The sequence below is a fragment of the Triturus cristatus genome, chromosome 11 (assembly GCF_964204655.1).
Source record: "Triturus cristatus chromosome 11, aTriCri1.1, whole genome shotgun sequence".
Taxonomy (NCBI): domain Eukaryota; kingdom Metazoa; phylum Chordata; class Amphibia; order Caudata; family Salamandridae; genus Triturus; species Triturus cristatus.
The window spans coordinates 526,555,729-526,570,797 of NC_140594.1; the positions used below are offsets into that span (position 1 = coordinate 526,555,729).

Consider the following 15,069-nt stretch of genomic DNA (forward strand, 5'->3'; position numbering starts at 1 on the left):
TGGAGATCCAGCGGGAAATGCCCCTCTTAGCGAGAGGCAACCCCTTCCGTGGTGCACTGTAGGAAATAAATAACTGTGTAGACTTCCTGAAAGATCGTGTGCGCTCGAGATAGAATTTCAGACATCTCTGGACATCCAAAGAATGCAATGTTCGTTCCGCCTGGGTCGAAGGACGTGGAAAAAAAGAATTCAAAATCAAGGGTTCATTCAGATGAAAATCCGAAGGCACCTTCGGGATGAATTTTGGGTTGGTTCTCAATATTAGCACAACCTTTTTGAACTGCAGAAATGGCTCCACTATGGACAGAGCCTGGAGTTCACTAATCCTTCTAGCCGAAGTCAATGGTAAGAGGAGGGCTAGCTTCCAAGAGAGGAACTTCAAGTCCGCCCTGTAAAATCGGCTCAAAGGGAGCTTTCATGAGCTGAGCCAGTACTAGGTTGAGCTGCCAGATCGGTGGAGGTGCTCGGACCGGAGGATACATCCGAAACAACCCTTTAAGGAACTGTTTTACAATCCTCGCGGACCATAGAGATGGCCCCGATGACTTTCGTCGAAAACGGGATATGGCAGCCAGATGTACCTTGACAGAAGAGTGCGCCAAACCTGATTTAGCCAGTGACAGGATGTAAGGCAAAACCTGATGTGGCAGGGATTTATAAGGATGGAGTTTATTCCTCTGGCACCACAGACAAAATCTCTTCCATTTTGCCCTGTATGTCTTATTAGTGCTTGGCGCCCGCGCCTGAGACAAAACATCCCTGCACTCCCTGGAGAGATTCAGATGACGGAATTCTCTGTATTCAGGAGCCACGCTGTCAAGTGTAGTGACTTCGGATCCGGATGGAGCACCTGTCCCTGATCCCGCGACAACAGAGATGGAATCAGCGGCAAGCGAATTGGGCGATCCTGGGAGAGAAGCAGGCGTTCCGTGAACCAGAACTGCCGGGCCCACGCTGGAGCAATGAGAATCATCTTGCACGGTTCGGCCGTGACCTTCCTGAGAACTCAAGGAATGAGAGAATGGGAGGAAAAGCGTAGCAAAATGCGCCGAACCAAGCAATCGAAAGGGCATTCCCCAGAGATCCTCGATGGGGAACCTTGCTTGCGTAAAACCGACATTTGGCGTTCTCCGGGGACGCAAAGAGGTCTATGGTCGGAGTACCCCATATCTCGAACACACCCTCCAGCGTGGCTTGGTCTAATTCCCACTCGTGAGTCACTTCCGTCTGACGACTCAGAGCATCCGCCGTGATGTTGAGGCAACCTGCTAGGTGCTCGGCTTGTAGGGTGATCTTGTGAGAAATCGCAAAATCCCAGATTGTCTGAGCTTCCTTGGACAGAGTCCGCGATCTTGTTCCCCCTTGCTTGTTGATATAGTGCATGGCCGTCGTGTTGTCCGTCCGGACCAGCACTGCACGATTCTGAAGTCTGGGAAGGAACGCCAGCAAGGCTAAGCGAATAGCCATCAGCTCCAAGAGGTTGATGTGGTTTAGGCTGTGCGCTGGACTCCAGTGACCGCTGATTTGAAGCTCCTGGAGTACCGCTCCCCAGCCTTCTAAGGAGGCATCTGTGGTCACCACCATAGGAGAAGGAGGAGTCCGGAATGTTAATCCTACTGCGATGTTCTCCTTTACCAGCCACCACTCGCAGGCCTTGCGCATACCTGGTGTTATCCACACCTTGTCTTTGAACGACCCTACTGCCTGGCGCCATTGTTTGTCTAACTCCTCCTGCAGAGGACGCATATGAAGCCTGCAATGCGGTATTAATGGTATGCAGGATGATATCGATCCAAGTAAGGACTTGTACCGGCGAACCAACACATTTTTCCTCTGCAGTACTTGACGAGCGGAGGCGATCAGCTTGCGTTGACGGTCCTCCGACGGACGAGTGGTGCATAGTGTCGTGTCCAGAATAGCTCCAAGGAACCTTTGCGACCTGGAGGGTTTCAGCACCGACTTGGACCTGTTGAGCTGAAGACCCAAGTGGGCGAACAATTGAATGCAAGTTGACACGGCTTGAGAAGTTGCCTTGAGCGATGGAGCCTTGACGAGCCAGTCGTCCAAGTATGGGAACACTTCTAAGGATTGCTTTCTGAGAAAAGCAGCGACTGGTGCCAGCATCTTCGTGAATATCCGAGGTGCAGACCGAAGGCCAAACGGAAGCACCTTGAACTGGAAATGGCTCTTGCCTACTGTGAAGCGTAGATATTGCCTGTGAGCTGGGTGGATTGGAACGTGGAAGTACGCATTCTCTAAATCCAGGGACGCCAATAAATTGCCCGGATTCAGTAGACGGAGAATATCCTGGAGAGTGACCATCCTGAAGGAGAGCTTGATGAGATAGGTGTTGAGCTCCCTTAGGTCTAGTATAGGACGCCACGTATCTTCCGTCTTCCGAACCAGGAAGAACCTGGAATAGAAACCCTTGCCCCTCTGCGAAAGAGGTACCGGTTCTATCGCCCCCTTGATGAATAGTTGGTGGGCTTCGAGATGTAACAGTCGGAGATGTTTTGAGGGACGGGCGTCCGGAGCTCTCGTTGGAGGAAGATCTTGGAATTCCAACGTATGGCCACTCTGAACAATATTCAAAACCCACCGGTCCGATGTTATAAGGACCCAGCTGTCCAGACAATAGGAGATCCTGCCCCCAACCGGTGTCCTTGGTAGGGGAGGAACAGTAGTCAGAGCCAGGAGGCCGCTATTGCCTCTTGGCATTGTCTCGTCCCTGACGATTCTGACGTCCTCTCTGGGATTGACGAGAGAAAGACGCCGATTGACCTTGGCGTTGGTTTGAGTACTGATTCTTATATGATTGTCCTGACTGCGTTGAATACTGACGCTGGTTGCCTCTATAAGTAGAGAACCCTCGTCCACGTGCTCCTCTGAATGGAACCTTGCGATAATTTAAAGATCCTAAGGACTTTGCTGTGTCCGTGTCCTTCTTTATGCTTTGCAGGGCCTCCGACATGCTTGCCAAAAAGCATTTCCCCGTCAAATGGAAGGTCCAGGATCTTATTTTGGACCTCCTGACGGAACCAGGTTGCTTTTAACCAGCCTTGACGGCGCAAGACCGCTGACCCTGCCAAAGCCCTGAAAGCGGTAGAGGCTATGTCCATAGCACCGTCAATGACTTCAGAAGAACATCTCTCTCCTTCCATGAGAACCTGCTTGGCCTCCTCCTGACTCGAATCTGGTAGTAGATCCATAAACGGCTCCATGTCGCACCACATCTGGCGGTCGTACCTGCCTAGATTGGCTAATGAATTTGCCGCTCGAACCAACAAACTGGCCATGGTGGAAAATCTCTTCCCTACATTGTCCAGCCGCCTGCCATCCTTATCCGCAGGCGTAGTCAAAGGTGTTGACGGATTCTTGGACTTGCTTTGTGCGGCCTGAGATATTACAGAGTCAGGCTTTGGTTGTCCTAGAAGACATGCAGGACTGCCCTCAGGGGCCTTGTATTTCTTCTCCAGCCCGGGAAGAACCAGGATGACCGTAGCTGGGTTCTGCATAATCTTGATTCCCTCATCCCACACATGCTCAATGATGGGAATTGATCTGACAGACTTTTTATACTGTGCCTTAAAGTCATATAGAAAACAGTCCGACTGTTCCACTGTAAGAGGCAGACCAAACCTCTTGGATGCATGCTCCATAAGATTATGGAACCCCCCAATATCTGCCGGAGGCGACACGTTCGTCTCCTGCCCTGCAGCATCCGGATCTTGTATTCCACATCCGGATCCCCTGGATCAGTTAGTGGGACCACGTGCCCCTCATCGTCGTCATCCGTATCCACATCCTGTGTATCCTCATTGGTAGGTTCCGGAAACGAAGTCTGAGGAACCACTACTGGTACCACCACTGGTGAGGTACGCGGTATGTCTTTAGGAAGAGGTGGCAAGTCCACTGCTGGCCCTCGCGGAACCACTGATGTAGATGGGTGCACTGGTGGAACGTCAGGGTGTGATGGAAATCGAGCTCTGTAGTCCTGCAACATCATCTGCAAGTCCGTAACCAGAGCAACTGGTAAATCTATCATGTCCTATCTCAAAGTGCGAGGATGTACTTCCTGTTGAACATATTGTTGTTCCTCCTGCTCCTCTTGACCATAATACTCCTCAGTATCAGTCTCTTGCTGCTTTACATGCAGATCTGAGGGACGGTAGGCATCCCCATACTGCTCAACCTCATCCTCGTCCTCCGACTCATCTAGAAGCATAGATGGTGGTAAAGGCGTAACCCACCTAGGTGAAGTCATGTCCGGTGTAATTTTCAACCTCTGTATTGAAAAACCTGAATTTTTAGCCGTCGACGGTCCCGTCGACGGTCCCGTCGACGGAGTCGTCGGCGAAGGAATCCCAAGTGTCGCCGAAATCGTCGATGAAATCGTCGACGGCACGGTAGTCTTCGTCGACGGAGTGTGAATCGTCGTCGACAATGAGGTCGTCGACGATGCCTGAATCGTCGTCGACGGTAGGATCGTCGACGGGGCCTTCTTCTTCATCGACGGCAAGCTCGTCGACGGAGCTTTCTTCATCGTCGACGGGACAACGGTCGATGGTCTCGTCGACGAACTCGTCGTCATCAGCATCGACGACGACGTCGTTGTCATCGTGGTCTTCGTCGTCGACACCGCCGTCGACGTAGACGATGAAGCAGAAGCAGACATCGTCAACGGTCCCGTCGATGACACCAAGGAAACAGTCTTTACTATGGAAATCGTCGTCGACGTACCTGCTTTAGTCAGCGTCGACGGACGCTGTTTCTTCACCGGAGCCATCTGTGGAGTTCCTGCAGAGTGTTTCTTCGCAGGCTTTTCATTTTGGGACGGAGGAGAAGATATGGAAACCTCCTTTTTGTCCCTAGACGCTGTGTCCACACCAGCAGCCTGTCCCTGCCTCTCCTTTTCACTTCCGTGAGGAGATTTCATTGGACCAGCCTCCTCAGACCTTTCAGAGATCCCGTGAGGGGCTTTGACAGGGGGTTCCGCAGAGATGGAGGGAGATGACCTACCCCATTTCTTTGATCTCCTGGAGGAGGTGCCAGAAATCGAATCCTCCTCATCTGAAGAGAGAACCTCCTTCCTGGTCTTCAGCTTTTGCAGCCATGTCAGCAACCGACCTTCTCTGTCCCGCAAAGTCTTGGTAGATAAGCTCCGACAAATCTTGCAGTCTGTGGCCTTGTGTTCCGGGTATAAGCAGTAAATACAACTCTCATGCTTATCCTCAATCAAAAGTCTCTTCTTTCCACAAGAAGCACAGGGTCTGAATAAGGCTTTCTTTTCCTTTTCTGACATAATGTCACTATAGATGTTAAAATGTAGATTCAGGGCAGATCGTAGTACAGAGTCGGCCCTGCTAAAATCCACAGAGGAATTAAGAGAAACTCTGGACCAAGGAGGCAACGCAGCACTAATCATGGTGGACCTCTCCGCTGCCTTCGATACAGTCCACCATGATGTCTTGATGATCCATTTTGTCGGAATGCGGGGTGCAAGGAAATGCTTGGAACCTCTTGAAATCCTTCCTTACTGAAAGAATTCAAACTGTTGACTTACATAAATCCTGCTCGAAACCTTTCTCCCTTCTGTGTGGAGCACATGTCTATGTGGCACCTCTGGCTGCTTTAATCAGATCCTTTGGATTCCAGCTGACATCATACGCAGATGACATGCAAATAGAGATGTCACTACAACCTGGACAAAAGGTTGAGAAAGGGAAAAGGTTCCATGATTGCATGAAAGCGGTTAGGCTGTGGATGACCATGAACTGTTTGAAGCTTAACTCAAATAAAACGTAAGTCCTTATTTTTGGCAATCATGCCAACTTTTGGACACCAGATTGATGGCCAGAAGAACTAGAGACTCTCCCTGAGCTCACTAGGAATTCAAAAAACCGGAGGGTAAATGCGGTTGTTTTTGCTAGCTTCCATCTTCTTAGAATGATAAGAAAAATAATGTAATTCTTACCAGCAGACAGTCAAAGGACAGTGATATCATCTCTAATCCTGTCGCGTGTGTACTACTGTAATAGTCTTTACCTAAATATCCAAAGGAAGCACCTAAACGGGCTTCAACTCGTGCAAAATGCGGCAGCCAGACTGCTGATTGGGACACCAACGTTTGTCTCTGTCAAAAAAGAAATAAAACGGTTACACTGGCTCCCAGTTAAACAACGGATTCAAATCAAATCCCTGTGTACTGTCTTTAAGGCCCTCCAAGGAATAGGCCCGGAACACCTGAAACAGTGTTTTCAATGATACATCTCCAGAAGAGAACCTCCGCACTTCCGGAGCCAAAGGGGTGGTTACACCTCCAGCTAAAAAAGCCAACTGGGGTGGTAGAAGTTTCATCAAATGTGCCGCCAGGGCCTGGAATGAGCTTCCTTTCCACCTTAGGAACGTCACTGAGCTGATGACATTTAGGAAGGGACTGAAAACCTGTCTTTTTGCTACATAGGTCAACACACACGTGCCCAAACGGAAGGCAGTAGCCAGCACCGAGACACCCTCGGGTAACTGTTGTGCTTAAAAAATTAAATTAATATAACACAACAACATTTGTTGCTTCGACTTCTGCGATAGAGATGCAGGATGTAGGTGTGCCAGTCAATGGGAACATGCGGTCCGTGCAGTGAGTCAGTATATCTGCAACTACCCCCCAGTATGCGTGCTGGTGTGGAAAGTCCCACAACATATGTATTAGCTCTGGGTCCCCAATGAGACCGCGGGGGCAGGCGGCATCTGTACGGTTGAAATAGCTATTGATTATGTCGGGTGTAAGATATGCCCTTTGAGTGACATAGTACTGTATTTGACGCGAGCGCTTATTTCTGGGGATGTGCAAAGGACCTTGGAGCACTGAGGTCCATTCAGAGTCTGTTAATTGGCGTTCCATATCTCTTTGCCAGCGGAGCCGAAGGGACGTTAAGCTAACTGCCATGTGATGTCATCAGTGATTTGGCGAACCACCGTATAAGATGCCCTCCCTGCCCCATGACATGCACATAGTGTACAGTGAGGTGTGTTGGTGGTTCATTATTCATGTCGCCCCATTTAGAAGTGAGAGCGGCCAACAACAATCAATGTAGTAGGAATTGGCCTGAGGGTAGCTTGTTTTCTTCCATTAGTGTTGGGTACGGGATTAGGGTGCCCTCCTGATATAGATCTCCTTGGATTCCCGCTTCACACCAGCTTCTCAGTTTGCCCACTGTGGTCACAGCCTGACCTCTGGGTGTTCCCTCCAATGGTAAAGCAGGTGCATACGGTGTAACATACCGGGTAAGACATAGGCTCCTGCGGAAGCATCTGTATCCAACACTAAGCAAGAATAATTCTGACGGTTTTGTCTTTGCGCAAGGGTGAGACAGTCGCCACAATTATGCCAGGGTATTGGCCGGGTGTGTAGTTGCAGTGTCATCGCAATAACAATCCGCCATCCATCTGGCCACCCACTGCAGTTGGGAAGCCAGGTAATACTGCTCTAGGTCCGGGGCAGCTAGGCCTTCCCTATCTGTGGGCAGGAAGAGTTTTTTAAACGCTTCTCTATGCCGGGTGTCTCCCCATATAAAGTCTTTAATCAGTTTGTCTAGTGGGCGGAAGAAAGAAGGGGGGATATATAATGGCAGGTTCGCAAAGTAGTAAAGGAACCGTGGGAGTATCACCATTTTGGTGAGAGCTACTCTACCTGTCGCAGACAGCGGAAGCCTACTATAAAAGGACATTTGGGAGCAAATAGCTGTCGATGTTGTATTTAAGTTACCTTCAAGCAGGCTGCCTATATATCCTTATGCCTAAATAGAGGAATGCGTCCGCCTTCCATTGTACACGCACTCCATTGAGGACATAGCCCAGGTCTCTGCTCGCTTCATTAAAAGGATAAAGACAGGATTTAGCGGCATTGACCTTCAGCCCTGAAAGCGAGGCATAGTCTCTCAGGATATACGCTAGTTGCCGAGGAATCTGAACGGTGTCTCTGATGTATAGCAACAGGTCATCTGCATATAGTCATATCGTATGTGTGGTATCTCCCAGTGGGATGCCATTGCTCATCTGAGAATGAATGATTACTGCTAGCGGTTCTTTTTTTTTTTTTTTTTTTTTTTTTTTTTTTTATTTGAGTTGACAGATGTTAAACACAGAAAATCAGCAAAACAGTGAACTTAGTTATACATCAAATGCCTGAAAACATAAAAGTACATAGAGTGAAACTGCCTGGAAAAAAAAACATGAAGGTACAAAAGAGGGAAAAATTACATAAACAGCTGCTAGCAGTTTCTCCAGCTGGTTAATGGAGCCCAAATGGCCCGCCCCTTATCCCTTACTGCGGGACTTTTTAAATCAAATAAGCAAGATTCTATATTATGAATCCCGAGCAACCTCGCCAACCACATTTGAAAAGTAGGGGGAGAAGAATCCTTCCAGCCTGCAGAAATAATAATGCGAAGAACAGCTACAGAGATAAAAACCAGAGCTTCCGCATTATTACATAAATTGACCTTCAGCCCTGAAAGCGAGGCATAGTCTCTCAGGATATACGCTAGTTGCCGAGGAATCTGAACGGTGTCTCTGATGTATAGCAACAGGTCATCTGCATATAGTGATATCGTATGTGTGGTATCTCCCAGTGGGATGCCATTGCTCATCTGAGAATGAATGATTACTGCTAGCGGTTCTATTGCCAGCAAGAGGAGGAGGCTGAAGAGGGGGCATCCCAGTCTTGTCCCCCTTCCCACCGGGATCGGATCAGATAAATATGGGCCTACTCTCACTTGGACTGTCGGTGCAGCATACAGTACTCGGACCATGTGTATAAACGTGTCACCTAGGTCATATCATGTCAGTGCATCGAAAAGGAGGTCCCATTCCAGAGAGTTAAAAGCTTTTTGGCGGTCTAGTATCAGTATGTGTCCAGTTAGTTACAGAGTAAGTTGCAACTCTATAGAAGCGCCTCAGATTTATGGTCAGCATGAACCAAGGCCGGGACTACTTGGGCGAGTCTGTCCGCTAAGATCGTAGCTAATATTTTGCAGTCAACGTTAAGAAGGGCTAGCGGTCTATAGGAAGCTTGGTCCATGGGATCTTTGTCAGGTTTGAGTAAACACACCAAGCTTGCCTCACGCATCGACGGATGGAGTTTTTGCTCGATCAGGGCTGTGGTATGAAGTGCATGCAGCTGTAGGATGAACAGAACAGCATATACCTTGTATTACTCTGCTGGGAACCCATCTGGTCTGGCGTTTTCCCTATTGCTATGGCTGCTATCGTGCTTCGGATGTCCTCGGGTGAAATCAGCTTATTTAGAATTTCTCTCTGCTCTGGGGTTGTCCTCAGTAGGTGCATTGATTCTAGGGAATAGGCTAGGCGGGTTTGTTGCATTGTCTAGATGACCAATAGAGGTTAGTGTATTGAAGCGTCATAGCAGCGTGTATTTCATGTTGTATGTATAGTGTGTGCCCCACCTCTGATTGTAAAGCGCACATGGGCTGGCGAGTTTGTTCCTGATGCAAGAGCCATGCCTACATCCAACCCGCCTAGTCTGCTGTGGCTTGTGTGTGTGCGGAATGTGCCGCATAGTTATGCCAACAAAGCCTATTGATTAAGTCAGTGTGTTCTGCACGTAGTTCCTCTAGACGTTGGGCGCCCTCCACATCCCCCTCTACTCCGCCTCATGACATAATAGTTGTCTCTCTACTAATTGTGTCATTCAGCTGTATGTTCCAGGTGGTTCCCAAGCAGTGAACCCTTGTGGTTACTTTGGAGGCATCCCATTCTAGCAATGTGTTGTCTGTAGTACCTTCATTTACCTCAAAGAATTGTAGGATGGCTGTTCCCAGGGAGGAACGGAACACCTGGTCCTCTAGCGCTGCTGTCTGGAGTCGCCATGTAGGGATTGGGGAGCCCGCCTCCCAAGTAAGTTGCAGCAATTGGGGATTGTGGTCGGAGTGTGTGCGCCCAAGGTATTCAACCTTTTTGATGAGCGGAGAGAGTGCGTGCTAGCCCACTATACAGTCTAGTCTCACATGTAATCCGTGAACAGGGGAGTAGGATGAGTAGATATGTGTGCTAGGGTTGAGGGCGCGCCAAATGTTGTCAGAGACCAGTGAGTCAGCCAATCCGTTAGCGACTGTTCGTTGGATGTTGCTGTGGTTCTCGTCAGGGGTGGGAAGGACCTGTATACATCTACATCTAGCACAGAATTATAATCTCCCCCTAGAGCCAAGGGATTCCGCCCCATCCTGCCAACACCCAAGTTAATTTGCTAATGAATAGTGTTTGCTCCACATTAGGAGCATATATAAAACCTATGATCAGTGTTAGGCCATTTAATCTACCTTTAACAAACAAGTATCTGCCTTCGGGGTTTGTTATCACCTCTTTTTTTACATAAGGGAGCCCAGCTTTTATTAATATTAATGCTCCCCATGCCTGGGAGGAGTAGTTAGTACCGTACAACTGCCCTCTTCATCGCTCATTTTCTGTCTGGGTCAGATGTGTTTCCTGCAGGACGGCTATGCTTGTAGATCTGCGCTGCAGATAGGAGCATATGGAGTATCTGCATTGTGGTTGTGTGAATTCCTCTCACATTACCAGTAAGTATGGTTGTCTGTGTCATAGTTAAGCGATGTTGCCTCTACCTCAGAGTTTGGCTAGTGTAGGACAGGCGAACAGTCGGTCACTTATAGCACCTTGGGGTAATATAAAGAAAATGAGAACAAGGGTTTTAACTACGTTATTCATAACCGTATGAGGGAGAATTCAAAGTTGAGATTCGTCCAAACTAAAATGCTTAACTGTGGAAACTGTTGCATTAGCGCGTCTTTGGCTGTGTGGGTACGCAGTGTAGGCTTATGTGGTTTTGTTCCTTTCTCGGTATTCTGTGAAAAGAGGAAGTGCAGTTCAGGCAATCTCACCTGTTTTGTAGGTGTGAGTGTGTGTTCAGCCAGGGCCATGTGGGTGGTGGGCCAGGCATGGTCTACGCGCCTGGCATAGAGCTAATTGATCCACTGGCTTGCTAAGGGTGGGTCTATAGGGGCAACAAATACAGATAAGGCATTGCATCATGCGTATATTATGCCATAGCAGCTACCTCAATCGATTATCTCTAAATGGTTATATGATGTCGTCCACTGTCTGTGGTGTAACTTCTGGTGAATGCAGAGTTCAGGTCTTCTGATCTGGCAGGTGTTGACCCAGCTGTGCTTAATGGGGAGCATCAGAGAATAGTGGATGTCCAGTTCTCTAAGCTGACATTTCACTTCTATGAAGGATCCTCTCCATCTCTGTACATGCGTGGTATACTCTGGGAATAGCATTATGTGGCTGTTCTGTATCTTGATGTCTGGCGTTTTGCGTGCTTCTCTCAGTATTGTGTCCCTGTCTCTGTAGTTTAGCACTTTAAAAGGAACGGTCTTGGACTGGAACTTCGAGGCGGTTTGTGGGCCGGCACACGGTGTGCCTGCTTTACCATAACCAAGGTTCTATGTATGTTACATGGTCTTGTCCTTCTCCTTCAGGAAGGCCCACTAGGCAGCTAGTGTTGTGGCGTGAGCATCCCTCCGCGTCTTCTAGATTGTTTTCTAATGTGTTGACGAGGCCCAGGAAGTCCTGTAAAGGGGCTGTATGACTGTGGCTGGTTGTCTCCAGTTCTGAAATATTTAGCTTGTTAGCTTGGACTTTCTCCGTTATTTGCGGTGGTCAGCCCGCAGCAACGTGAAATCCAAGGTGACTTTGTCTATTCTGGACTCTAGTGACGTCTACGTTTGCTCTAGTACAGTTCTGATTTTTTCCACTGCAGCCAAAACCGAATACAGTTTAGTGGCGAGCGTCAAGTGTGCAACTTAAGATGTTGTGTCATTCTCTGGATGCGGGTTTTCTTGAGTTTCCGAGCATGCCATTTTTGACTGTGCCTTTGTGGGCAATCTGCCCATGACTAACATTTGTGGTGAGGACATGCAGGGGTGCTTAGTTCGGTTTTCCCAGAGCTGACGGGCTTGTTGGGATCTTTAGATTGAGAACTGAGAGATGGTGAGGTGCTTATTGACAGCTGTTGCTTCACTACTAAGCTCCTGGTTGTCTGGTGCATCTTCGGGTAGTAGCGAGGGACAGAGTTCCATTTGTTTCTTCGATGCGGCACAGTGAAGCTCCCCTTTCTGGTCCGGTTCAGCACCTAAGATGTTCGTGTGAGTCTCCCTCTGCTGTCACAGTTGGGCTCCGAGGAGCCGCCGTAATCACACCATGGTTTATTGTGCCTATGGTTCTTCTTCTCAATTGGGGCAGTATGGGGTTTAGTCTGGCCTCCAGTTCTCCCATGTGTGTACAGCAACACGGCTAATGGCCTACATGGATGCTCCGGGCAGACTTGCTGCCAGGCATCTTTTTGGGTTTTCCTCAGACTGGTCAGTCTGCGCTCGACGTATTAATGCCTGGATGTGGTTTTGTATAGTTCTTGTGTTGTGGCCTGGGTTTCCTTATGTCTGAGATGGCCCCACTTGTTCAATAGCCCATACACATATTCTGTCCACTTCCCGTGAGGCCTGAGGTTCTGGCACTGGATTCAGGGTTTTTTAGGCTTCTTGTATTTGCAGGCCTTTCCAGTCTGTGGCCGCGTGTCTGTACGCGTGTGCATTTCTTTGTGTGGCCCAGTTGCGTTCTATCATGGGCCTTCTATGCGGTCTGTAAGTATTGACCCTAGCAACACCAGCTCACTCACTGTCATGCGGTCCTGGTCCCGCTTCTGCTATATAGCTCCCACTAGCTTCTGCTATATAGCTCCCACTAGCTCTGGGCAAGGCCGCCAGTTTTAGGCCTCTCCTTCTGTTTTGTTGAGCCTGCCGCTGTTTCCCACATTTTCCCCACCCTGTTTTTTGGGGGGTTTTCACCCGTTTGAGTCTGGGTGAATCTGCAGCCTCCGCAACAGGTGGGCTTTCCGCGATTGGGTCCAACGGCGCAGCAGGCCAGCAGGTCAACTCTTCCCCAGTGACACAGGGGCAGCGTTCACTCACCATCTCCTGGCTCCGGTTCCGTTCTTAAGCTCCTGCCAACTCCTGGCAGTGCCGTTGGTCTATGGCCTCTCTTTCTGTGCTTCTGGGCCTGTCTCTGGCTGCCACATCTTCTCCACTCTGACTGGAGCCTGGGTGTGCCCGCAGCCTCTGCAACAGGTAGGTTATCTGCAATCGGGAACATCAGTGCGGCAGGCCAGTGCAGCCAACCAGTCCCCAGCAACACAGGGGCAGCGTCCACTCACCACCGCTTGGCTCTGGTCCAGCTCCGAAGCCTCCACCAGCTCTGGGCAGTGGTGCTGGTCTTAGGGCTCTCATTCTGTGCTCTTGGTCCCTTTGTCTTCTCCTTTGTGACTTTCCGCTGGGTTTTGGCCCATTTGAGCCCAGGTGCACTCACAGCCTCTGCGGAAGGCTCCGCCGGCTCTCCTCTACCATGATACATCCTCTCACAGCAACCATGGTCACCAGGCTGAAGCTACCTGCCTTCCGAAAGGAGGCAGGGTACAGGTTATAGATTAATGTAGTGGGATTAGTCTGCTTTTTACAGGATAATCGTGGGTGTTTCTGCGGAGAATTAGAAGCTCGCGTCCGGTATCTTGGCTGGTTAGTCCCCATATTGACCTGTTTTCTGCCACCTACTGACAAGGGACACTGTGGTATCTTGATCTAATCTTATAATAGTTACTTCTTCTAATGTCATGTAAATAAATAGCTACAATGAATTTAACACTGGACATTGCCAAAATTCATCTACCCAATCTCTTATACCCTCTCGGGTCGGGGCTGTGAGGGTGCATCAAACACCTAAATATTCCAAATGAAAACACGCACTAGTTAAAATGCTGTGTAAACAGGCCCACCAGATGTGCTTCTGTGAAGAATCTTTATTCAAGGCAAGATTAATGTCATAACGTGTTTAGGCTCCTACGAGCTATAATCATATGTAAACATTATTGCAGACTTGTTTGTTCTTTTTGAAACGTACCTCCTAAAAATGAAGAAGGACCAGGATGCCCATGCATTACAATTTTTAAAGTCGCAGTAAATCAATTGTGACACAGCATAAAGACATTAGTTAGTTATAGATTACTTACCCTAGAATTACCCCCTGGTGTCAGACTGGATCCGGCAAGTTTTTTCATCAGCAGTACCTCTGCGCCTCGGAAGGTGGTATCGTTCGGCTCTGCGTCCGTCATTGGCGTCGTGGTCGCCGGGATGATGTTGCGGCAGCTACTTAGATGCCGCACTCGCGCACTGACGTCAGTTCGGTACACAACTTTCTGCGCCAGAAACGCAGAGCCACGCAAGCCACTGGTGCACTAAACTAGGGCCCTGAAATGATGTCCTTAACCCTAGAAATCAGTTCGCAGAATGGGGAGGATGGGTGGGGCGGTAAGGAATCATTAACTAACTAATGTTTCTTACAGATATATCGTTACCAAAGGTAAGTAACTTGTTCATCTGAAAGAAACACGTTATTATAGATTCATTACCTTAGAATAGATACCCCAGCAATACCAACCCCGGTGGTGGATCTGCAAACCAAGATCACACCAGAAAGTCCTAGAGAACAGAACAGCCGAAGAAGCAGTCTCTCCGGATTTGGTTGTCCAGGCAGTAGTGTTTCATAAACGTGTGCAGCGATGCCCACGTGGCCACCTGACAGATGTCATTTAGAGGAACTCCTCTTCCCAAGGCAGTAGTGGCTGCCGTCACCCTGGTGGAATGGGCGCGTAGCCCGACCGGAGGCTCCTTTTTCGCCAGAGAATAGCATGCCTTAATACACAAAATGACCCATCGAGAAATGGTGCGTTTGTCTATGGCCCGACCTTTCTTGGCACCCACGTAGCCAACAAAGAGTTAATCATCCACCTGGAACTTTTTAGTGCGATCCAGATAGAAAGAGAGCGCACTTTATGGGTCCAGACGGGTGAGCCTCTTTTCCTCTTTCGAAAGATGCGGAGGCAGAAAGAAGGTGGGCAAAGCAATGGTCTGCCCGATGTGGAACGCAGTGACCACTTTAGGAAGGAAGGATGGATGCGTCCTGAGAACCACCTTGTCCGGA

The 15,069-nt window shown here is 49.0% G+C and overlaps 1 protein-coding gene across 1 annotated transcript in view; it reads right to left on the bottom strand.

Moving 5' to 3' along the window:
* LOC146784513 (zinc metalloproteinase-disintegrin-like berythractivase) overlaps positions 1 to 15,069 on the bottom strand; it is a 2,362,040-nt gene that overhangs the window by 1,103,529 nt on the left and 1,243,442 nt on the right. The gene's annotated exons all lie outside the window — the stretch shown is intronic.